Below are 25,275 nucleotides of genomic sequence, written 5' to 3' on the forward strand. Positions count from 1 at the left end.
TGGAATCTAATATCCAGCACAAATGACCATCTCCTCAGAAAAGAAAATCATGGACTTGGAGAAGAGACTTGTGGCTGCCTGATGGGAGGGGGAGGGAGTGGGAGGGATCGGGAGCTTGGCCTTATCAGACACAACTTAGAATAGATTTACAAGGAGATCCTGCTGAATAGCATTGAGAACTTTGTCTAGATACTCATGTTGCAACAGAACAAAGGGTGGGGGAAAAATGTAATTGTAATATATGCATGTAAGGATAACCTGACCCCCTTGCTATACAGTGGGAAAATAAAAAAAATAAAATTGTGTACAGCTAATAAAATAACTCCTTGCGGGACTTGTATGTGCTTCAAGGACTATTACTTTTTTTTTTTTTTTTTGAACAAACATCACTTTTATTGTGCTCACTTTTGTATACTGAACATACAAGTATGGAGAGTATAGCCCCAGAAGTTATCTTTTTTTATATAATGATTTTTATTTTTTCCATCATAGCTGGTTTACAGTTTTCTGTCAATTTTCTACTGTATGGCAAGGTAACCCAGTCACATACACGTATAGATTCTTTTTCCTCACATTATCATGCTCCATCATAAGTGACTAGATATAGTTCCCAGTGCTATACAGCAAGATCTCACTGCTTATCCATTTCAAAGGTAATAGTTTGCATGTATTAACCCCCAATTCCTAGTCCATCCCACTCCCTCCCCCTCCCCCTTGGCAACCACAAGTCTGTTCTCCATGTCCCTGATTTTCTTTTCTGTGGATTCATTTGTGCCGTATATTAGATTCCAGATATAAGTGATATCATATGGTACTTGTCTTTCTCTTTCTGACTTACTTCACTCAGGATGGGAGTCTCTAGTTCCATCCATGTTGCTATAAATGGCATTATTTTGTTGTTTTTTTTATGACCGAGTAGTATTCCATTGTGTATGTATACCACATCTTCCTAATCCAATCATCTGTTGATGGACATTTGGGTTGTTTCCATGTCTTGGCTATTGTGAATAGTGCTGCAATCAACATGCGGGTGGGTGCATGTGTTTTTTTCAAGGAAAGTTTTGTCTGGATATATGTCCAAGAGTGGGGTTGCTGGGTCTTATTGTAGTTATATGTATAATTTTCTAAGGTACCTCCATACTGTTTTCCATAGTAGTTGTACTAATTGACATTCCCACCAACAGCGCAAGAGGATTCTCCACACCCTCTTCAGCATTTGTTATTTGTGGACCTCTTAATGATGGCTGTTCTGACTGTGTGAGGTGGTACATCATGGGAATTTTGATTTGCATTTCTCTAATAATCAGTGATGTTGAGTGTTTTTTTCATGTGTTTGTTGGCCATCTGTGAATCTTCTTTGGAGATATGTCTATTCAGGTCTTTTGCCCATTTTTTAATTGGGTTATTTGCTTTTTTGCTATTGAGTTGTATAAACTGTTTGTATATATTAGAGATTAAGCCCTTGTCAGTAGTGTTGTTTGAAACTATTTTCTCCCATTCTATGAGCTGTCTTTTTGTTTGTTTGTTTGTTTTAGTGGTTTCCTTTGCTGTGCAAAAGCTTGTCAGTTTGATTAGATCCTGTTGGTTTATTTTTGCTTTTATTTCTGTTGCTTTGGAAGAATGACCTGAGAAAACATTTGTAAGGTTGATATCAGAGAATGTTTTTCCTATAGAAGTTCTATTCTAGGAGTTTGAGGGTGTCTTGTCTTACATTTAAGTTCTTAAGCCATTTTGAGTTTACTTTTGTGTATGGTGTGAGGGTGTGTTTAAGGACTATTACCTTTAATTACTCTATTAATTAATATCCTTATATGTAAATTGTAAGACTTGACCTCAGCACTATTAATGCTGTAGTTATTTTCTTAGAGAATTTGGAATTTTCTGCCTCATTTTCAATAATCTTTCTGTAGCTGGCTTTTAAACTATTAATAAAACTTATAAAAAGCTCTAGTGAAAGCAAATAAAATTCTGATTCTACCCTAAGAAAACTCACAATGGTAACTGTACTGGTAATCTATAACAAATTATCCCAAAACTTTGCATTTTAAGCCAGTAAATATTTATTATTATCTTACACTTTCTATGGGTCAGGTATGTGGATGTGGCCTAGCCAAAACCACTGGCTCAAGCTCTATTGTGAGATTATTTTCAAACTGTCAGCTATGGCTGTGGTCTCATCTGAAAAGTCCATTACAGGGAGGAAGATATGCCTGCAAGTTCATTTGACTGTTGGCAGGACTCAATCCTTGACTGCATGGGCCTATCATGGTTGCCATGTAACATGGCATTTGACTCTCCCCAGGGTAAGCAATCCAAGAGGAAGTATGAGTATATATTTAAGAAAGAAACCACACTCTTTATAATCATGAAAGTGACATTCCAACATTTATTCTATTCAGTACAAATGAGCCATCACACAGAGAAAGGGATTATAGATTACACAACAGCATTAATACTAGGAGACTAGAATCATCGGGGACTATTTTAGAGGCTCTTAACCCTACTGCTTTCTATATCTCCTTAGATGATGCTTGAAATAACACCCTGCCAGTTCATGTTGAGAATTTGTGGGTGTCCTAATAGGACAAAATAAGAATACAAACATTATAAACTCCTTTGAATATTATATCCACATTCACTGAAAGATTTATAGAGTGAGTAAAAACTACTGTTGGTTATCTTTAAGATATATTAGTAAGTTTCTAGAGGCAAGCTACAAGTAAATGTTCTATTTTTTTTAAAGTATACAGTGAATATAGAAGTTTCCTGGAAACATATGAGAAGTTGGACATTAATGCTTATCAGAAAATTGTGAAAACTCAGAAATAATGTCATAGGCGTCCCAAAGAACCCATCTAGGAGTCACTAAATAAAGCAAATCTGTTTATTTCCCATTTAGACTGGTAGATCCTATGTCATATCTTGATTTAAGAAAAAAAATGTTTGGCAGTATCCCTGTTTTCTCCTCCTCCACCTCCTTCTTCTTTTTCTTCATTTGCATGAGTGAAATGAAAATGCAGTTATTAATAGTGTTGTTATTCATCCTACTACTGATTAAAATTGTACCAATATAATTGATTAAATTATTGATAATCTCTCAGAAGGCTCTAATAAGTGAAAAAATGTTGTCAGTGCACTTAAATTCTTTTTATTAATAAACTTTGAAAGTCCAAAAATTTTTAATTTCAGAATATAGAGTTGAAAGAAGTTAGTTTTATAGTAGAAAAATCCAGTTACAAAAATGTGAATGAATTTGAAAAATGAATCAAGTCAAAAATTGATACTAAAGGAGTTCCCATTGTGACTCAGAGTGTTATAGAATCTGACTAGTATACTGAGGATGTGGGTTCCATCCCTGGCCTCTCTCGGTTAAATGATCTGGCGTTGCCACGAACTACGGTGTAGGTCATGGACATGGCTCAGATCTGGGGCTCTGGTGTTGCTGTGGCTGTGGTGTAGGCTGCCAGCTTCAGCTCCATTTTGACCCCTAGTCTAGGAGCTTCCATATGCCACAGGCATGGCCCTAAAAAGACACACACACACAAAATGGATAGTAGGTAGAAATGAAAACAAGTTAACTTGCTTTAAGCCAACAACTTTCTTATAGGAATCTGGCTGAAAAAAAAGTTTTATGAAAAATATGATATTTTGGTGAGCCAAGTTCTCTGTAAAACAAAAAAAAGCACTGGGGAAATCATATCCTTAAACCATAAATCAGACATTATGAGGCACTGCTATAGTATATTCATAGAGAACTGCTCTTCCCTGACATGGCTGCAGAAAACCAGTGAAATTCTCTGCTCCAGGAGAAGAAATCCAGAAGAGCTGAGAAAGGGACTGATCTTTGACCTAAATAGGCATTTCTCAAACTTTGGCGTTTTGGGACTGCTTTAGTCTTAGAAATCATTAGGATTCCCTGAAATTTTGTTTATAAGGAATACATCTATTGAACTATAAGAGTTTTTAAAATTTACTCTTTCTTTTTTAAAATAATAATAAATCTACCATATATTAACATAAAGGGCCTTTTTAAATGAAAACTATAAATACATACATATTTCCAAAACAGGAAAAAAATGAAAGAAAATATTTGGATTATTTTATAGTTTTTGCAAATCCATTTAATATATGCATTAATAGAAGATACTTGGATTCTCATATCTGCTCATATTTTAATCTGTTGCAGAATGTTTTATTTTAGTTTAAATATATGAAAAAAGTTCAGCCTCAAACATGTATGTTGTTAGAAAGCAGAGTTTAATACCTTTTTCATATAATTGAACATTTTTCTTTAATATTATGCCAAAACTAGACCAGTGATACTTTATTAAAGGTTAGTTGCACTGTGAAGTCTGAAATTACATCATTGAGCATTTCATATACTATTACACTAAAATCCATTGGTCCATCTTGCAATTTGAATGCACCGTTTCACAGATGGATTGATCATTCAGAAAACATTGTTTGATTAAATTTGGAGATCTCCCTAAAACATGCTAAAATTAAATCACATTCACCTTTTTCCCTAGTAATCTTATTGTAAAAATCTCTATATATTGGGCAGCTATTAACGATGAAACTCATGATGATGGATATCTGTTTTCCAAATTTCTAATGGTTTAGGTTAAAGCTCAGACTATATCATTAATCATTAAATTTGTTTTCTTTGAGGGGGCAGGTTCATTTAATTCATAGGGAAGAGTGTATTTGTTGAATATCCAAGACTGAACAACTATACTTGGTCTTTCTATAGTGTTTTTTTTTTTTTTTTTTCAAATAAGATTTTGTTTTACAAGCAAAGTGGCTGCAACCTGCTTACAATTCAAACTGCACAGGCTCTTTTTCTCCAATTGACTATAGTGATTCAGTTCTGAATACAAGGGCTTTTTGCATAGTACCAATTTCATCACATAAAGTATTGAAAAAATTTTACTAGGTGGTTCATATTTAATAAGAAATAATTTTTGCTGCTTGATCAAAGACACTCTAAAGTGAAACTGGATTTTTTTTTCAAGTTTCTTGCTGTGAAGGATTGAATGATTGATTACTAGCACTGTTAGGTGCCATTACTTTGACTCATGGTTAAGTTCTTGGAGCTCTATGTGCCATTGCTTTTGAACTATCAGGGCCATCACAGTGAAAAAGGAAGTATCATCTTATCAATAGGAAAGTTGTCTTACCCTCATGGGTACCACTGGAACAATATTTAGGATGCCTAGTTGTTTATAGGCTGCATTTTGAGATGCATTAATTCTTATTTTAAGTGGTCAAGACTTGAAGACTAATGTTGCTGTTGTAATGTTGCATAGAATCCTTTTTATTAAAGCAGTCATTGACAAAGAAGTTCACAGTGTCAGACTTAGCAAATTTGGACTTTCACAAAGCGAGCATAACATGGCACATTTGTCCAACTTAACTTTTTATATTTTGGAAGCTATCACAGATTAGTGCCAATTTAGGACTGTAGTAAACATGGAATTCTTGCTTGAAGGATTGAGGAAAGTTGTCCAAATGTCTTAATTCTATAATAGTTTGACTATGTACTTTATCGCTATAGGGGAGCAATCTGGAAAGCTTTAGACCAAACTACTTATCTTAATACACAAGGTTTTTCCACATTTTAGTTAAAGTTTTACAACTTGTAGTAAAGAATAAATGTAGTTATAATTTCTAGAGACATAATTATATTTTCATTGGTTTAATTTTTGTTCTTATTTAGTGGGGTCTGGGGCAATAACTAAAATTGTCCAATACGCCACAGCTCCCATAGGTGAGTAACTATCCTGTTTAATACAATGTAAATTCTCTTGAGCCATGAAGTGTTCACTGCAGTGCAGTGCACCTAAGTTTGCATTGTAATGTAGATCTTTTATTTATGGATAACAAAAAAAGAGAACTTACTTTCCCTCACTTCAGGTTTCATGTATTTGCTTTGATTTGTCTTGATTCTATACATTTTACAACCTAGTAATTAGTTTAAAATATTAGTTTATGAGCTTTTTCCTAGTACATCTAGTTATACCCAGTCAATATTTTTATGTTCATGTCTTCTTATAAGTTGTATAAAATTATATCACAAGACAATACATGAAGTAAATGACTGGAATTTTCCATAGAGAAAAAAGAAATATCAGAGTTGTTTTTTTTTTTTAATGGAGGTATTTGAGATTTTTGTGTTCTTACATAGATCATATATAAAACCAATGGTAGAAATTTAAAAAATACAGATTGGACTCTTCTGGTAAACATTATAATAATAAATGCATGTGAAACATATTATCGTATATTTCAAAAAAACACACTGTCTTGTGTTTTATGTATATTAATTCATTTAATTTGTACAAGTATAGAAGCTAAGTATTTTTGATCTATGATTTTCAGGTGAAGGACTTGAGATACAAGAAGAATTACTAATTTCCCAATATCACATAGCTAGGAATTTGTAGAGCCAGACTTTAGACCTAGGCAATCTTATCTCAGAGTCTATAAGTTTAAACCTCATACTATTTTTTAAAGAAAAATTATGTGAAAGTGACAATGAAACTCTGAGAGAATATTAACAGAATTATCTTCTTGTCCAGAGATATATAAAGTATGGGAGAATGAACATCCTCCTCCCCTTAAGAAAGCTTCAGGGAAAAAAAAAAAAAAAAAGTCAGGTCTTAGCCTGAGGCAAGGACAGAAATGAAGGATTCTGTGAAGAATTTCAACGTAAAAGAGGATCTCTTTATAATGAATAGGGGTTTCAAATATTGCTGTGGAAATGGCTGAGAGGAAGAACAGGGCGGCCTAGGTATAAGAATATCAGTTATGTAAGATATAGGAAGATCTGAAGCATGTTGCTATTAACTGGCACTGCAGTATCAGTCTGAGTGGAGATCTGCTGACACCAACAGTGTACAGCACCTGCTTAGGATTCCAAACAGAATATTGAAGAGCTCTATTCTTGGCCCTGAAAGGTCACTCTTCTGCTGTCTGGGGATACCTCTTGGATAAATCAACTATGGCTAGTATACAGTTGTAAATTTTATTTCCAGCTGTTTGTTTATTTGATTTTATTATGTTTCTCTTTTATTTTTATTTTTTTCTTTTAACGGCCACACCTGCAGCATAGGTTAATTCCCAGGCTAGCAGTCAAATTGGGGATGTAGCTGTGCACAGAGGAACAGAACACATCTGTGACCCATGCCTCAGCTTCCAGCAACACCTGATCCTTAGCCCACTGAGCAAGGCCAGGGATCAAACCTGCATCCTTACAGAGACTACATTGGATTCTCAACCCACTGAGCCAGAATGGGAACTCCTGTGTTTCTCTTTTAAAGCCTTGCCTTGTTGGAGTTCCCCTTGTGGTGTAGCAGTTTAAAGATCCAGCATTGTCACTGCTGTGGTGCAGGCTGTTGCTGTGGCACAGGCTCAATCCCTGGCCCGGAAACTTCCATATGCCGCAAGCTAGGCAAAATAAATAAATATATATATATATATATTTCCCTTTAGGGCTGCCTCTGCAGCATATGAAAATTCCCAAGCTAGGGGTCTAATCAGAGCTACAGTTGCCAGCTTGCACCACAGCAATGCAGGATCCAAGCTGCGTCTAAGACCTACACAACAGCTCATGGCAATGCAGGATTCTTAATCCACTGAGTGAGACTGGGAATCAAACCCGCATCCTCATGGATCCTAGTCAGGTTTGCTGTTTCTGAGCCATGATGGGAACTCTGTTACATTTCCTTTTTAATTGAATGTATTTATTTGTAATTATCTTTAAAGATAATTATAAGGATATAATTAATAAACATATATTTGCTATTCAGAAGTTTACATTTTTTTGTGTTTACTTCAGATTATTCAATCTGTCTTTTTAAAGATATAATAATTTACAGATTAATCTGTACCTTCTGTGTTCTTCATCTCATGTTTTGTTCTTTCTAGTCCCAGACAAAACTTCTATGTTTTTATTTGATATCAATCAAAACCCTGTTTATACATTAACTCTATATAAGAATATTACATTATATACTTTATTAAAAATACTAAATTGTTAATAATAATTTCCACAATATTGTATGTGTACTTTTACTTTGCACAAATAGAAAAATCAATGGGACAAATATTGGAATAAGTCATGGTTAAAAAACTATTAAATGAAGTGAATGAGTTCTAGGGAGAAAATTATAAAATGTCATTGAAAATCATCAATGATAATTGAGTAAATGAAAACATATTCATGTTTGTGAATATTATGGTTCAATATTTAAAATGTTAAATTTCTCCGGGTCAGGATATAATGATATCATAATTACAGTCAAAATCACAGTAGCCTTATGGGGGGAGAAATCTTGATAAACTGATATTAAGATTCTGACCAAATTATTAAAGTTCAGATCAAGATTGCCAAAAAAACAAAATTGAAGGGGATAGGATGTTCGCACAATAAATCATTGAATACAATTGTTTTTCCCCTTGGTTAACACTGCCAGTTGATTTCCAAATGAATATATATGAACTTGGCCAAAAAAAAAAAAAAAATAGTAAGGAAATAATAGCATTCAGTAAACTGCATTGAAGCAATTACCTTTTGGAGGAAAAAAATAGGTTCTTATCTCATGTTAGGCATAAAATAACTTCCAGATGGGATAAACATCTAACATGATATACAGATATTTATCAGTATTGAAATAACATATATATCTTAGGAAACTCAGGATAAGGAATGATATTTAAGAAAGATACAAAACAAATCATAAGTAAAAATTAATATATTTGCGTAAAATATTGAACACTTTACAGTAAAGTTTCACATATGCTAATGTGAATAAAAGGAAAGATAAGAATAAGCTCGTTTCCATAGATCTAATAGGAAGATATTAGTGACAATAAGATTTATAGACCATTTACAAATCAATAATAGAAAATACTAAGGGAATAGGCAAGAATATGTATAGATATTTCAAAGAAAATACAAATGTTAATACACGTATGAAGAACTATTAACTAGTAAAAAGGGACATGCAAAGTAAAACAGCAAGATACAATTTTACAACTATAATATGGGCCAAAAAAAAAGCTATAACAATATGAACTATTTACAAATATATAAAGGTGAGAAATCTTATGCACTGTGATTACAGTATAAATAATAACAACAATTTTGGAAAGCAATTAGCTATTTTTAATGGTTTTGAAAAATAAGCAGACTCTATATACTCAAATATTTTACTGCTTATATATGATCTAGAGAACTCTTCACTTGTGTATAGAGAAAATAAAGGTATGATAGTATTCTTTCCTGCTTGCTCAGTATTCCATGGGCTCAATTGCTAGATTCTCAAATATCACAGAAGTTTTGATAGAATCAAGATTACTGCTATTTGTACCTGAATTTAAAACACCATAGGCCCAGACACATTGCCTGTCTGTGGTTTATGTATCTTTAAAATATATAATATATATATCTTTCAAAAATTTTAAGTTGCTGGCTTTGAACATTGTAAATTTACAGTGTCATTTTGAATGGAAATTAAGGCAACAAATTTCACTTATTTTAATGAAATAAACAATCTTTAAAATATTTGATCTTTAGAATGGAACATATCATCTCGTCAAATATTAGACTTGTAACCAATAGTGTTCATGCAGCGATTGCAGGAAATATGATGGAGATTATTCCTCTGTATAATTTAAGAGTGAATTTGACTGCGAGTAACAGAAACCTTGATTAATATTAGTTTAAGCAGATAGCCATTTTGCTACATGATGCTAAGGACTTATAGCCAGTTTATAAGAATACTACAGTGGGTGGACACTGTGGATGTTACAGTGGGGGAACTGAACAAAGCACAGTTTGCATAGGAGAGATAAGGGGAGAGTGAATGGTGTCAAACGCACACCTTTTTCTCTGCGCCCTCATTACTTTTACACTTAATACAAGGTAATTTATCTGCTTGACTCTTCTCCCTAGATATTTGCAAATTTGTTGAAACAGAAACTACATGTTAATTATTTTTATCAACCAGTATATATAACAGTGCCCTCCCATCAACAGAAGTTTAGTAAGTATTTTTAAATTAATGAATGCATTTATGTTAAAGAAATATGTCAAGTGGCTGTTCAACCAGGTGATGTCTAAATTTTCTTTCATCTCTAATATCTTAAATTCTAGTAAGATTATTTTATTTTTAAAATTATAAGTAGAAGGCTGATAAAAACATTATTTTCACTAATTTTGATTTTTTTGAATTTTAATCCAAAAGAAAAATAGCAGGTGTTTATAAACAATAAGTGAATTTTAGGGGATTTTTAAAGCATTGAATTTTCTAATCAGGCTATATCATTTAGATAATTACATATTTGGTACCATGTGTTCCTTGCAAACAACCTAAAGTTGCTTATCATTTGTATTCCTTGGTACAATAGAAACTACCCAAAAAAGTTGCTTATCATTTTATTCCTTAGTACAATAGAAACTAGTAGCTTATGAATAGAGCACTTATCCTTTCTTTATTAAGAAAACAGTCTATTAATATTACTGCAAGCTATTTTTTCATAAGGGATCTCTTTTTATTAACATAGCATACATCAGACATAATAAGTAAAGGAAGGGCAGAGATCAGATAAATGGAGAAAAAAGTATGTAATTATTATAAAATGGTTATTCAAAAAAATTATAGTAAAAAAAAATACAGAAGCTATAGCAAAGAGTGGGGAAAAATGAAATCACTAATGGGTCTTTTCTAAGATTAAGTTCCCTGAAAAAACCACTGTTAATTTATGACTCTACTTTCTAAAACCAGGACACCTTTGGATAATTTTAAAAATATTACATTAATAATAAGAAACTTGTTGGACTTCCCCTGTGGCTCACAACAATAATAAGAAACTTGTTTCATTCAGGTAAGTTATTCCTTTGAATTATTTGATTTTTTTTTTAGTTGTGCAACTTTCTGTCCATTGTAGATTAAATATGAGATTGTGATATTTTTCTATTAAAACCAATTTTCTTGGAACAACAACAAAAAAGGTTTTTTACATTTCTCAATGAGTTTTCTTGGAACAACAACAAAAAAAAGGTTTTTTACATTTCTCAATGAGGGTCTATCAAATGTAGACCCCATTCTTTCTGGGAAAAACAAAAAAAAAAGAAAAAAGAAAAAAAATCCGAACACAGAAAAATGGTAAGGAATGTATTGACACTTGTTTTTCAGGACTTAAGAGCTCTATAATATCTGAAACTTTTGTTTATTAAACTATTTATAGTCTTCCCTTCCTTTAATACTATCACGGTCAACTTCATCACACATGATATTTTTTTTTACAAAGACTAATATCATACGGCATCCTAAAAATGTAGGGTAGATCCCCAAGGTGGGCTTTATTTCCCACAATATTTCTATAATTCCCCCAAAAGCACTTCAATTTTTTTTTAAAAAATTAACGTGTTTGACGTTTTCTTGTGTAATATATGAATGAAATAGTCTATAAAACTTTACTTTCTAATTACTAACAGTGAGGTTACTATGGAAATGATACTTCAAGATAATCATCTAGTTTTCTAATCACCAAGTAATTTTCAAAGAGTGACTTCTAAACCAGTAGCATAGACCTGAAAAATTGTTTGAAATGCAAATTTTTGCCTTGCCTCTCCCAAACCAACTGACTTAGAACCTCTGGGATTCCAAGGGGGCCCAGTATCCTGTGATTTAATAAGCCCTCCAGATGATTCTGATGCAAGCTAAAATTTGAAAAGCACTGCCTCTATTGCTGCATGTGTAGAAATTTTGGATACTTTTCTGATATTGATAACATTACATAGGGAAATAACATGGTTTTGTCATATAGAATTACTTATTTTTATCTTGTTAGGATCAATTATCTTAACCACAGTGGACTTAGTGTGCTCTCTTGTAAGTCTGAAGTGAACTAAAGTAGGAACTTCAACATCAGATGATAAAGGAGACATATTTTTTAAAAAACTGCTGTGATAATAAATCCCAGAGAAGGAGATGGTTTGATAGGTGGTAAATATATGACTTTTTACTAAGAGGTATCAGGTTAAGAGTCTTGAATAATATGAGACTATTTTATCATGAATTTTTAATCTTATTATTTAGTGCCTACCCTTTTCTGCCTAACTTGCCACTGAATGTAGCAGAGTAAAACACTGCATAGGAGCCCATGTTAATAATGGCTAATGCCTTCTAATGATTGATGCACTTAAAAAAAAACGAAAACAAAACTATAATCTCCCTGGAAATACTGCTTCACAGAGGATTTTAGGTATATTGATATTTTGTTTTGTAGTATGCAACTGCTTTCTTTCTGAAGAATAAAACGATTTAAACAAGTATTTGTTAAATTATCGGTAATTAAAAAAGTCTAAACTGATGTGAGACTTGCACCCCCCTACCCCCCCACATGCACTCATGAGCATCTTCCAGGGGCCAAGGATGGAATCTGCACAGCAATTGTGACCTGCACCACAGCTGTGGCAACACTGGATCTTTAACCTGCTGAGCAGTAAAGGAACTTCCTTTTTTGCTGTTTTTTGTGTTTTTTGTTTTTTTTTTTTAAGTCTTGCTATCTCACTATTTTTAAATTGTTTTGGCCTAATGTTTTCGCAGTTAACTGAATCCTTTTATAAACTACTTGAGAATTCTAGAATTTACTACATATGTATTTTATATGGGAACTCCCTAGAATTTACTACCTTTAAATATTAGGGTTTCTGGAGTCCCGTCATGGTTTAGCGGAAACAAATCTGACTAGAATCCATAAGGACACAGATTCAATCCCTGGTCTTGCTCAGTGGGTTAAAGATCCTGCGTTGCCATGAGCTGTGGTATAGGTTACACACAGATCCCACATTGCTGTGGCTGTGGTGTAGGCCAGCGGCTATAACTCTAATTGGACCTCTAGCCTGGGAACCTCCATATGCCATGCGTATGACCCTAAAACACAAAAATATTAGGGTTTCTAATACATTTTTAAAGGTTTTGTATGCTATTCTCTAATTCCTAATAAGAGGGATGATTATTGCAGCCTATTGTACTGTTGTCACAATAATGGCAATTCCACCCAACAGGACTCCTTTTAATAAGATAAATAACGTAGTTAATAAGTTTCTCCATGATTAAGTAAACAAATATGATTAATTTTAAGTAATAAAAAGCAAACATTTGATGACTACATTAAGAATATGGAATCCAATTAAATCTCAGAATTAAGTAATGATGAAAGCCTAAACTATGACAGTAGAGTACAAAACAGGGTTTCAAACACTCTTAAGACTACTAAAAAATAGCCCATGGAATGTGTTTTCCATCGATTCATTATAGTATCTTTAAATGTTTAACAGGTGGAATGGAAGGGTGAAATAGGAAAAGTAGAGAAGAATAGAGATGAGATGAGAAGAAGAGGGATATTTTATAGCAGAATTAAATCTATAATTAGGATACTTGAATTTAAGTATCAAATGGAAAATCTAAATTATATAAATAAATCCATTCATTTATCAAGAAAAGTATCCCAGGCTACAGTAAAAGAGTGTCTTAATAAATATGCCCAAGTCCTGTGGGTTGTCTATATCCTGCAAGGTTTGAAAGAGGAAATTAAGGCCTTACAATACAATCATTGTCAGAATCAGAATGTCCTTTGTAGTGAGTGATTTTACATCAGATGTTCTAAATTTATCTAGGATTAGCAATGACATTAACTGCTAATTCCAACTGAAAAGTATAATTTCACTAAAGGAAAAGGAAAAACTTAAAAGGACAAATATTCTCAGGACAAGTTAGTAACTCTTTTACGATAAATGCATTAATAAAATGTTGTTACAGTTATCCAAAGACTCTTCAAAAGATCATTTGTTTAGGTTCTTAATTTAAAAATAGCCTTTTTGCTATTATGAACTTAAAAAAAAATCTGTTTCAAACTTCAGAAAAATGCATATTTTAAATAGCAAAAGCAAGAAGTGCATCATGATCCTACAATCTAGAACAATCTTTCATACTAAAAAACACCCCAACTATCACTTGTTGAACAGAAATAACAAAAAATTAAAAACAATTCATTTTAAAGCGCATTTATATCAATAAAATATCACTAAAGTATATGAATATGTTTCCTTAAATGAACAATCCAAAGAGTTCAAAAATGTCAGAAATAGAGATCCCAACCTGCTAGTACCAAATAAAGCTGCTAGGATGTGTGTGTGTGTGTGTGTGTGTGTGTGTGTGTGTGTGTGTGTGTGAGAGAAAATCTTGAAATCTTTTTAAAGGCATCTTCTTCATGAGTTAACCAACATTTATTCCTTGGCAAGAACTATCCTTAGCCCCCAGGGTTTTGTAAGTGTAAATACAAATCGAAAAAAAAAAAAAAATTCTCTGGAACAAAAGGGAAAAGAGTATACTTTCTCTGCTCCTTTTCTTTCAGAGCATTACATTTTTAAAAAATTATAGTTGTAAATTCTTTCTCTGTCCCTTGGAGATATGTGAAGTCTTTTTGAAACCTAAACAAGTATCTTGTCAGCTTTACAAACCAGAAATGTCTTTCTCAAGGACCTGGGAGCTATCTCTTTGAAATGTAATCATTCTCTTTCTCTCAGTGTCTATGGGGGTGTAGGAGAGTAACTTCAGTGAGCATTTTGCTCCAGAATTCCCATCTACCACAAAGGTGTGTTTCTTTCTTTTTCTTTCTCTCTTCCTTCCATCTTTCCTTCCTTCTTTCCTTTCTTTTGATAAAACTAATTAACACAAATGGTCATCTCACCTCCAAATGAATTTAGGATGAACTATATGAGAAATGGTGTTGTCAGTTTCCCTTACTTAAGTACTAGTGATTGTTTATCTTGAGAGCATGTATGCAATGCCTCCTGTCTACTTAGCTATATAAAACGATGAGAATTCTTCCTGTTTTAACAGATCTTGGCAGATTCCCTGTGATGTGCATAGCATTTGCTTTAAAGCTTAGTAATAAAACAGTTTTCTTTCTCTTCTACCTTTGTGGAACATTTTTTGGGTTGGGAGGAAATTGTGTTTTTAATTATATTTCCCTAACTGTGTGTACCAGAGAACATGACAAATATCTATTAATTGGTTGGAGATATTTTAATAATGCAAACGAAGTAAGTGGCTTATATTTAAAGAAATAATTTTCTCCTGCATGATTTTCTGTAATTATTAATTTTTATTTTCTCATTTAATATCAAATTCAATTCAATTTCAAGGCTGAAAAACAAAATAGCAGTGAATTGGAGAACTTGTGTTCAAGATAGATGATTAAAGAAAAAGGAAAAATTATGATGAAAACAAAAGTACCATTTAGATTGTGAAACAATGAGGATATGCCTAGAGGGTAATGGAAAAGTTGTTAAATAAGGCAGCAATGGTTCAGAACCATTAGGTACAACAGACTATTTGTAGTACTGGAATTTTTAAAACTTATTGTAGAAGAAAGGAACTCATAAATGTAAAATAAGGGCACAGGGGCCGAAAGATAATGGGATAGTAAAATAAATAGTGCAAGTAAAAATAGGATAAAATGACTAAATTGAGTAGGAGCCTTTCTGAGGGCGCTGAACTTGTGTTAAAAATGTGAATAAGTATAGATGCTTGCATAGCTGAGAAGAATTATATATGACATAGATTGTGTAATGCTAAGATTAAATCAACAAAAATTGACATTCTGCTTTTTATAAATTATTACACATTGTATGTATTTTCTTGTATTTATTTAATGTCGTGATTCGTGACACAGGGAAAGTTATGAAAATGTGAAATATAAAAAATATACCTCATTTTACCTCTTTTTTTTTTTTTTTGTCTTTTTGCTATTTCTTGGGCCGCTCCCGCGGCATATGGAGGTTCCCAGGCTGGGGGTCCAATCGGAGCTGTAGTCTCCCGCCTACGCCAGAGCCACAGCAATGCGGGATCCGAGCCGCGTCTGCAACCTACACCACAGCTCACAGCAACGCCAGATCGTTAACCCACTGAGCAAGTGCAGGGACCGAACCCGCAACCTCATGGTTCCTAGTCGGATTCGTTAACCACTGCGCCACGACGGGAACTCCTCATTTTACCTCTTGAGTATCTATAGGTGAGGTACTACAGAAAATAAAAAGACAACATAATCTCTCTGCCTTCAAGTATAAAACTCTATGTAAGTTAAGTATTAGACATACATATGATAGGAAAAAAACTATTGTGAGCACTAGCCATCATAGTGAATTTTGGAAATTTTTAATGACGGCACAATTTTGACTTAACTTAGCAATACCTCCCAATAAGAAAAGCATAGTCGGTAACAAGAATGGTCGTTAAGCAAAAAAATTAAAAATAAATTCTAGCTTTGAGCAAATCTACTGTTTTGAAATCTTCAAGATGAGTCACTTTGGAAAAGTACAGTAAAGATTGTTAAACTTTGCTAATTAGATTATTGATAAACCAATTAATCATAACAAAATGTTTGCTTTGTTAAAGTATTTTATCTGTGATTTTTCCTTCTTTCAACAGTATCTGGTAAACTAATATTCAACTAGAAGATTAAACCATATATTAAAGAATCCTGATTCTGTTCTCTATAGAAAGGCACATGCAATATAGAATATGTATTCAAGGAGCATAATTTATTGCTGAATGGAATGATGGGGCAGCATTGCAGACAACCGATGATGAAAAGAAGGAATACATATTTTGTAAAATATATATAGGATATGTGCAGTTTTCTACTTTTCAAAGTCTATCCTTATATCCTTGTCTCCTAATGTAAAATGGGCCTTGTCCTGCTGTTACATTATATTACCTGCAATATTATATTGTATCCAATTAATACATTTCCATCTCCCTTCACTAGAAGATGTGTTCTTCTTGGGGGCAAAGACCATGCTGGCTTTATTTTGAATTAATTCACTAAATAATGAAGGAATAGTGATGAGTACTCTATCAGATTTTTGGAAATCAAATTGATGTTACAGCTATCGATTAGTATGTTATGGAATAAACAATTAATTTATGCCTGGTATCCCTGAAGCATTTAATTAATTATCCCCCATCCTCCCCCCTTACCTCTTCTACATGATCATGACTCTGTGATGAGAATGGCCAACAAGTGCTGCAAAACAGAATTGAAACTATTTACAAAGAGTATATAGATCACTATAATCACACTGTTCTTTCTAATAACCATAATCTTTACTCCATGGGACAGGATTCTTTTCAGCAAGAACAACTAAGATCAAGAACAACTAAGGAAGCTAAAAACTCAGCATTATATATATATTTTTTTCTTTTTTCCTAAGCATTCAGATTTTTGTGAAACATTGGTCTTTGTTTCAGAAAATCTTGAATCTGTTAGTCTCTGTAAGTAGAATATATATAAAATTCTAAAGCAATTTGTTCTACTTTTTCTTTTAGCTTACTTTATCATTTCCCTACCCAAATTTAACTATTTAGGGAAAGAGCTATGACCGACATTGTAAATTGCCAGAGAGTAATAAACTGAAATGTAAGTCATATGGACACATTTTTTAAACCAAGAACTCATGACTTTTCTGATGAAGCAAATTAAGACAGAAGCTTGTTTCTCAGCTCAAATAAGTGATTTCTTCCAAGTTTGTTGTACATATGGATCAGATTCTACCAGTTCATTGTCTTTGCTTGCAGAGAGGTATTACAGATTTATTCTGATGACCACACATTCTAAGAAGTTTGTTTCCTCATATGAAACAAGAATGAAAAAAGTAGGAATCTTTTTAGAAGTTTTAGGAATTCCTATATGAAAATTAGGTTGTCATCACTTTCTACCTGTTTGGGCTAAATAATTAACCTTCCTGGAGCTTAATTACTCAATCTAAACAAGGGATTGTTATATTATACTTTTTGGAATTGCAGGAAAATTTAAGTAATATTTATAAAACAGTAAGCACAGAAGAGACACAGTAGCTGCTCAATTAATGCTAGTTCTCCTGAATGATAAATGAAAATCTCTAGAGAGTATGTTCATATACTGTTTCATTTATAAATCACAAACCCAACCTATAAGTAATATATTACGGTGATACTGAATCATCCATGGAATTGTTTATTATGAAATCCTGTATCTTCAGAATGTTATAAAAATGGTTAAGTGGTTAATTATTATTTTGTAGGGGTTATATAAAAGAATAAAACAAATTATACAAACAGCATATAAAATACCATATTGTTCATATGCAAAAATGATTTTCATACATTTTCTGAGATTTTCCTAGAGAAGTTTTTTGAGTTATAATTTTAACAAGAATGACTATAAAAGAAACTCATTTTTTTAAACCCATGTTGAATTAAAACTAGTCCATTTTCCTATCCAGCTCAATATTATGCCGCATCTTTTATCTCCATGATATCATTTAACTGAAAATATAAAATTATATTTCCTACATCTGCAAAAATATCATGGATATAATTTCAATCCACGTATTTTATGCCCATCTTGCTTGAGCGCTCTATCTCACCAAGTCAAAGAGGGATGAAAACGATCAAGTCATTTTCCATGAGACTGACAGTGCCTGTAGCTACTCTACAATCACTTTCTTGAGGAAAGGTAACAAAGGTTTAGTGGTATACTAATTTGTCAGTTACATAATTTGTCATTAATTTCCACTATGAAATTAATATCTCAATATGTGAAATTAAAGACTCTCCCTTTTATAAATATAATTCTCCCCTTTAAAGTATTTTAATCCAAAAGTTCTAAACCAGTTATTTTGTAAATCATTAAATCACTGTACTGCCATATGCCACTCCCCAAACTGGCTAAACATCCTGACAGTCTCATAGCCGTCTTTGCATTGGGTATAAACTAACTTTTAAGCATTGGCCAGTTTTTATGGATATGGAACAGAAAGAACCCTTCATACTTATCTAAATTTATACATCTATGGCATTTAGCTAAGATTTTTGTCAGGGTAAAGAAATAATCCTATGTCGATGAAGTCTGAGTCTTCTTCTTCCTTCTTTATATCAAAATGAGTATTTAAAAATATTTTTTCTCTTGTATCAATTTCCTCATGTTGTCCTTGTATTTCTTATAACAGTCACCTATTTTAAAATGAGTACTCAGTGTACTTTTGACATAATTGAGCACCAATCTGATGGGAAGCATTTGGTGTGCTGGTTAATTAAATAATCACATGGAGTTGTTTTTAAATTAATGAAAACAAAGTCCGGAAATTCAGATTTGAGTCCTCTATGTTCCCTTCCACCTCTTTTTTGTACTTCTTTCCCTTTATTTATAGAGCCATTCAGTGGCCATTATTATAAATGTTTAAAAAATATTTAATTTTGCTGAATTAGTCAAGTTTTTTCTTTATTTTCGCCTTTTTGAAAACATGAATTTAGATGTTCTGGGAAAACTAAAAAAAAAGTGACAAACAATATGTTCTCTTTTTTCTTTTTTAATCTTAAATAAAAGTGACACACAATGGCTCACAATTATTAATACTGGATGGTGATTATTATTTTTTACCTTTCTCTGTTTTCTAAACTTGAAAAATATTACTTACAGTTCTTACCTTGAATTTTAGGACAATTGATGCTGTTCTTTAGTTTTAACAAGGGGGTTAAGGTATATTCAAGACCAGCACATATGACACACTTGTTTCCTTTGATTTTGCAGAGATTGGTTTCTTTTAATAACACTTCAGATAAGTAATTTTTAGTATGTTTATAAGGAGCAAACTAAGAGTTTGTACATGACTTGCTATGACATAAATAATGATTGACACAGCGGTACTGTCCTGAGGCACTGAAATCTTCACACTCCAATTTAAAAATTATATTTTAAAGAAATTCCGAAATAGCCCATTTATGTAATTGTATATGATAAAATAGATATATTTAAAAGAGCCTAACTTGCTGTCAATTACCCAGAACATAACACTGGACTGCTGTAGTTTTGGCTTTGTGAACTTACCCAAGAATTCTAATAGCTTTACCTGGCATCAGTTTTTTGCTTTGTTTTGCTTTCCAGATACAAAACAACTGGGAAGCACTTGTTTTTTAGCTTACTTTCAAAATGATCATTCTGTGTTTCCATAATTCTTACTCTTTAAAATTATAATTAAATAAATCAGGTTTACCTGTGGTAATAATGACGACAGATTTAGGCAATTTCTTTAGCTTGAGGTTGCCTAAATACTTTAACTTTATGATTTTCAGATTTTCAAGGTGTTTTATCATCTAGTCAAATTACATTTCTGGGCTGACAGTTTTGTTTTTTGTTTTTTTTTAACTTCTTTTTTTTTCACATAGAGATATGAATTTCAGGAGTTGAAGAAAATGGTCAGAGTTTTACTTTCTTTTAAGTCTCCATACATTAAATTCTCAAATGACTCATAGATATCCCAAGGTCCTATGAATTAAATTCAAAGTTATATTTTTAAGTACCTACGAATTAAAAGCTCAAACAATTCAAAGATATCAAGACATCCTCAGACCAAAGTTGACATTGTTTGCAGCCATTGAAGACAAGTGACAGAGGTTTGTTATTAGGACATTGGTGAATATCCACAGGAAATTTCTGGGCCATATAGCTCTTACAAAGAGAAAGGAATGTTCCAATCACTTTTTTCCCCCTAATCTTTCCTAGTTTCTTACATGTGTGGTAGAATGCATAATGTCCATTCATAATGTAATTATGTTAGATCTCTGACCATGGCAAAGACTAATTAGGGCAAGTCTAAAGATTTCTTTAACTAGAGTAAGAAGTCATATAATTAAATCAGAATTGGAATAAGTTATCCAGTCTTAGTGCAAAGAATTAAGATATTTTTATATTGTTTAAATTAAGATTTTATACATCATAGATTTTATCTACCTTAAGTGAAAATATATTAAAGTATTATTTTTTCTCTTTTGAAAGAAAAATCTGTAAATGTCTGTCATCAATAGGATTTCTGGCTTCGTTTCTAGGTAGTCCTGAATATTCCCTATCACGTGTTATCAAAAATAAAATATAAAAAAATGTATTGTTCGTTCTAAAGTTTAATTGTGCTATGGCAAAGCTTCTTATATTCACAGAACACTGAGGCTAACATGCAAAAGCAACTGCTGAAAGTATGAAAAATATGAAGAAGTTTTAAAAACCATGGGAGGTAACAAGTAGTAAAAATGACACTGAAAAAGAAGGAAAAGAGAAAAAGGAAAGAAATTTTAAGAAATGCAAAGAAATAAAAATAACAAGAAGAAATATAATTGCTGGCAAGAACAAAATGTAGAAGTCTAGATTCAAGTAATAATAGATCTTCAAGGATATAAGCTGAAATGCACATGAATGCACATGACACATTAATGAAACAAAAAATAATTAAAAATTATTCTTTGCTAATCAAAGTGAAATAAAAATCAAGTCACTATCAAATCAAAGTGAAAAAAATTAAAGAAAATGCTGATTTCAGAAAAAAAAATCTTATCCAAAGATCAAAATACCCGACACACTTGATAAAAATAAACTTATAAAAACTGGATTTTTAAGTTTTTTAATTAAAAAATATTCTCTAAATTTCTGACATAAACAAATGCAGCCTAATTATAGGTTACTAATTGTTTTTCTATCATGGTATGATAAATGGTTTTGGAGCCTTTTGCATGGCTGTCAAACTGGAAGAGGAAACAGTGATTCAGGATTCACCAGTAGGTATAGTTTGTTAGACTAAGGAAAAAGACTTTTTCCTCTAATTTCCAGTGAATATTCCACTGAAAATTTATAATCCTGTCCTACTACATGGAACCAGTTATTAAGATCTCAGTACCAGAAAGAAAAGGAAGAGGAAAGTTTTTGCATAGATGAAAGGAATTTGGTCAGATTGTTAGAAACCAGAAAAATGGTGGGAATGGAAAAAGATACCAATGCCTGTTCAATTAGCAGAATTCTTTAGCAATCTTATGTCTCAGAGATCCAGGAATATTCAAACAATGCAATTCAAGTTTCACGTTTAGGTACCAAAAAGTATTAACCAGATAGTTTTGTTCGTATTCCTGAATGATATCCAGTAATAAAAGTTTCCAAATAAATATTTAATATTTTTAAAATATTTAATTAAAATTTTCCACATTTTAAAAAAATTCATTGCATATGTTTCATGTTGTAGGCATGAAAACCATAACACTTTGGGACAGAAACATGTAGTTCCTTAAGAAACACGAGGCCTTTGGTGGGACTGAGTTCGTAGGCATGTATTAAGATTGTTTTTCTTCTAACTTGAAATTGTCATAACATTAGAGAAAGATAGCAATATGACTAACAGGCAAATAGGAATGCAGTTTATAAGATTATAAAGGGCAGTGACTGTCCTAATTTTGTACTAGAAATTAAGAGAAGGAAGATCTCTTTGTAAAGACTACTTTCCAGGTACCTTAAATTATTAGATACAATTAAACACGTGACATATTTGTGAGGAACGACAGTTGAAGGTGTTTTTCTTTTAGTTTTTCTATATGTTAATCATCCTAAAATCTTGTTATCAGCATATAGTGAAAGAAAAGTGACATAATGGCTGGTACAAAGATTCGATTTCCCTGGGAAAAAAGTACAAGTCCAGCAATCTAATTAATTAAACTCACGAGCTGGAAAGTGAGTTCACTGGTACCAAGTATAGTCTAAATGTCAGGTTTTAATCTCTGGTGCTCAGGTTTAAGAAGGCTTGGGAAGAAACTTTTCAAATCTCATACTAGCAATCAAGGAACTTAAACCACAGAGAAAGAGAAAAAAAAAGCCAATAAAATTTGGGGAAGAAATGGGAAAAGTTGTAGTAGTTTTGGCTCTCTGCAATCAATCCGAAGGATTTAGATGGAGGCTAAACCTGTTAATCCGCTGTAGACTCAAGATTTCTGAGAAAATTTTTTGTGATACATAGAAGTTCAGAGGTAGATGTGTGACATCTTTTAAACTGGGAAACATGGAATTCCTTTCGTGGTTCAGTGGTTAATGAACTTGACAAGCATCCATGTAGACATTGAGTTCAATCCCTGGCCTCAATCCTTGATCAGTGGGTTAAGGATCCAGCATTGCCGTAGGCTGTGGTGTAGGTTGCAGATGTGGCTCGGATCCTGCACTGCTGTGGCTGTTGTGAAAGCTGGCAGCTACAGCTCAGATTTGACCCCTGGCCTGGGAACCTCCATATGCCCATATGCCAGCCTTAAAATGGTGCAGCCCTAAAATGACAAAAAGACAAAAAAAAAAAAATGGGGAATGAAAATGCAAGGGTAAATTCCCTGAAAATTTACTTAAATGTTCATAATTAACAGTACCTGATAAGTTTCCTTCCAACCGTTTAAGCCTTTAAGCCTTAGAGCAAGTGTAATCTTAAATTGGTATCATTTCTAGTAAATAAACCTAATTTGTGGGCTGAAGATCATGTAGAGCTTCTTACAGTTTATTCTTGATTAAAAAAAAAAACAAAACAAACAAACAAAAAAACACCTTGGATCTGTTGATAATAAGCTTGCATTAATCCTTTATAAAATTTGTCCATATCAGTGAACTAAAAAAGAAAGAGTCAGTGTTAAGTGTGAGATTGCAAGATGCATAGGCATATAGGAAGAAGCTTATGTGAGTATAGTCTGTGAGTTTCTGTTGGATGAAGTCAATGGCTATGAGAGCAGAGAGCAAACCTTTGGCCACAGCCAATGAAGTTCTTCTGATAGTTTTGCAGGTTGAAATTTTACTGTGTAATTTATTTATTTGATTTGCTCTGGGAAATGTGAAAATGAAGATTCTAAGCAACAGGTTGAACCTAAGTATCTTTTCCAAAAAATTTTATTATGGTTGATTTACATTGTTCTGTCAATTTCTGTTGTACAACAAAGTGACCCAGTCATATGTCTATACACATTCTCTTTCTGGTATCTTTCATCACTTTCCATCACAAGTAATTAGACATAATTCTCTGTGCTATACAGCAGGACCTCATTGTCTATCCATTCTAAATATGACAATTTTCATCTGTTAACCCCAAACTCCCAGTCCAGCCTACTCCCTCCCCCTCCCCCTTGGCCACCACAACTCTGCTCTCCACGTCTGTGAGACCATTTCTTTTCTGTATTTAAGTTCATCAGTGCCATATTTTAGATTCCACATATAAGTGATATCAAATGGTATCTGTCTTTCTCTTTCTGACTTACTTCACTTAGCAAGAGACTCCTTAGTTCCAACCACGTTCCTGCAAATGACATTATATTGTTCTTTTTTATGTCCAAGTAGTTTTCCATTGTTTATATGTACCACATCTTAATCCATTCACCTGTTGATGAACATGTGGGTTGTTTACATGTCTTGGGCACTGTGAATAATGCTGCTGTGAACATAGGAGTGCATGTATGTTTTTGAATGAAAGTTTTGTCTGCATACATGCCCAGGAGTGGTATTGCTAGATCATATGGTAGTTCTATATTTAGTTTTCTGAGGAACCTCCATACTGTTTTTCATATTGGTTATACCAATTTACATTCCCACCAACAGTGTAGAGTTCTCTTTTCTCTACACCTTCTCCAGCATTGTTGTTTTTGGACTTTACTAATGGTAGCCATTCTGATGGGTGTGAGGTGGTACCTCATTGTATTTTGATTTGAGTTTTTTCTGATGATTACTGATGTTGAGCATTTCTTCATGTGCCTTTTGGCCATCCTTAGGTCTTCTTTGGAGAAATGTCTGTTCAGGTCTTCTGCCCATTTTCAATTGGGTTGTTTGTTTTTTTGATGTTGAATGAGTTGTTTGTATATTTTGGAGATTAAGCCCTTGTCCTTTGCCTGGTTTGAAACTGTTTTTTCCCATTCTGTAGGCTTTTTCATTATTTTTGTGGTTTCCTTTGCTGTGCAAAAGTTTGTAGTTTGATTAAGTCCCAATGGTTTATTTTTGTTTTTATTTCTAGTTCCTTGGGAGACTGACCTAAGAAACATTTGTATGGTTGATATCATAGAATGTTTTGCCTATGTTTTCTTCTACAAGTTTTATGCTATCTTGTTTTATGTTTAAGTCTGTAAGCCATAATGAGTTTATTTTTGTGCATGGTGTGAGGATGTATTCTAGTGTCATTGACTTACATGCAGCTGTCCAGTTTTGCCAGCATCACTTGCTGAAGAGACTTTTTCCCATTTTATATTCTTGCCTCCTTTGTCGAAGATTAATTGACCATAGATGTCTGGGTTTATTTCTGGGTTCCCTATTCTGTTCCGGGGTTTGTATGTCTGGTTTTGTATCAGTATCACACTGTCTCAATGACTGCAGCTTTGTAATATTGTCTGAAGT

The 25,275-nt window shown here is 32.8% G+C and overlaps 1 long non-coding RNA gene across 19 annotated transcripts in view; it reads left to right on the plus strand.

The window, feature by feature from the left end:
• The window catches only part of LOC102166202 (uncharacterized), a 418,378-nt gene that overhangs the window by 327,489 nt on the left and 65,614 nt on the right, over positions 1-25,275 (plus strand). For 9 of the 19 annotated variants that reach the window (XR_014822613.1, XR_014822619.1, XR_014822615.1 and 6 more), the window contains one exon: positions 10,791-10,890. The exons of 5 other annotated variants lie outside the window; for them this stretch is intronic. This is a non-coding gene — a long non-coding RNA (uncharacterized LOC102166202). Of the gene's footprint in view, positions 1-2,196; positions 2,304-2,524; positions 2,655-9,958; positions 10,050-10,790; positions 10,891-22,120; positions 22,202-25,275 lie in introns of all 19 variants that reach the window. 5 more of the 19 variants (XR_014822611.1, XR_014822629.1, XR_014822616.1 and 2 more) reach the window with 4 other exon arrangements.

This window comes from Sus scrofa, chromosome 13 (genome assembly GCF_054392235.1).
Source record: "Sus scrofa isolate SSC_HxYL_T2T_F1_AM1 chromosome 13, Sscrofa_HxYL_maternal_Yorkshire_Landrace_v2.0, whole genome shotgun sequence".
Taxonomy (NCBI): Eukaryota; Metazoa; Chordata; class Mammalia; order Artiodactyla; family Suidae; genus Sus; species Sus scrofa.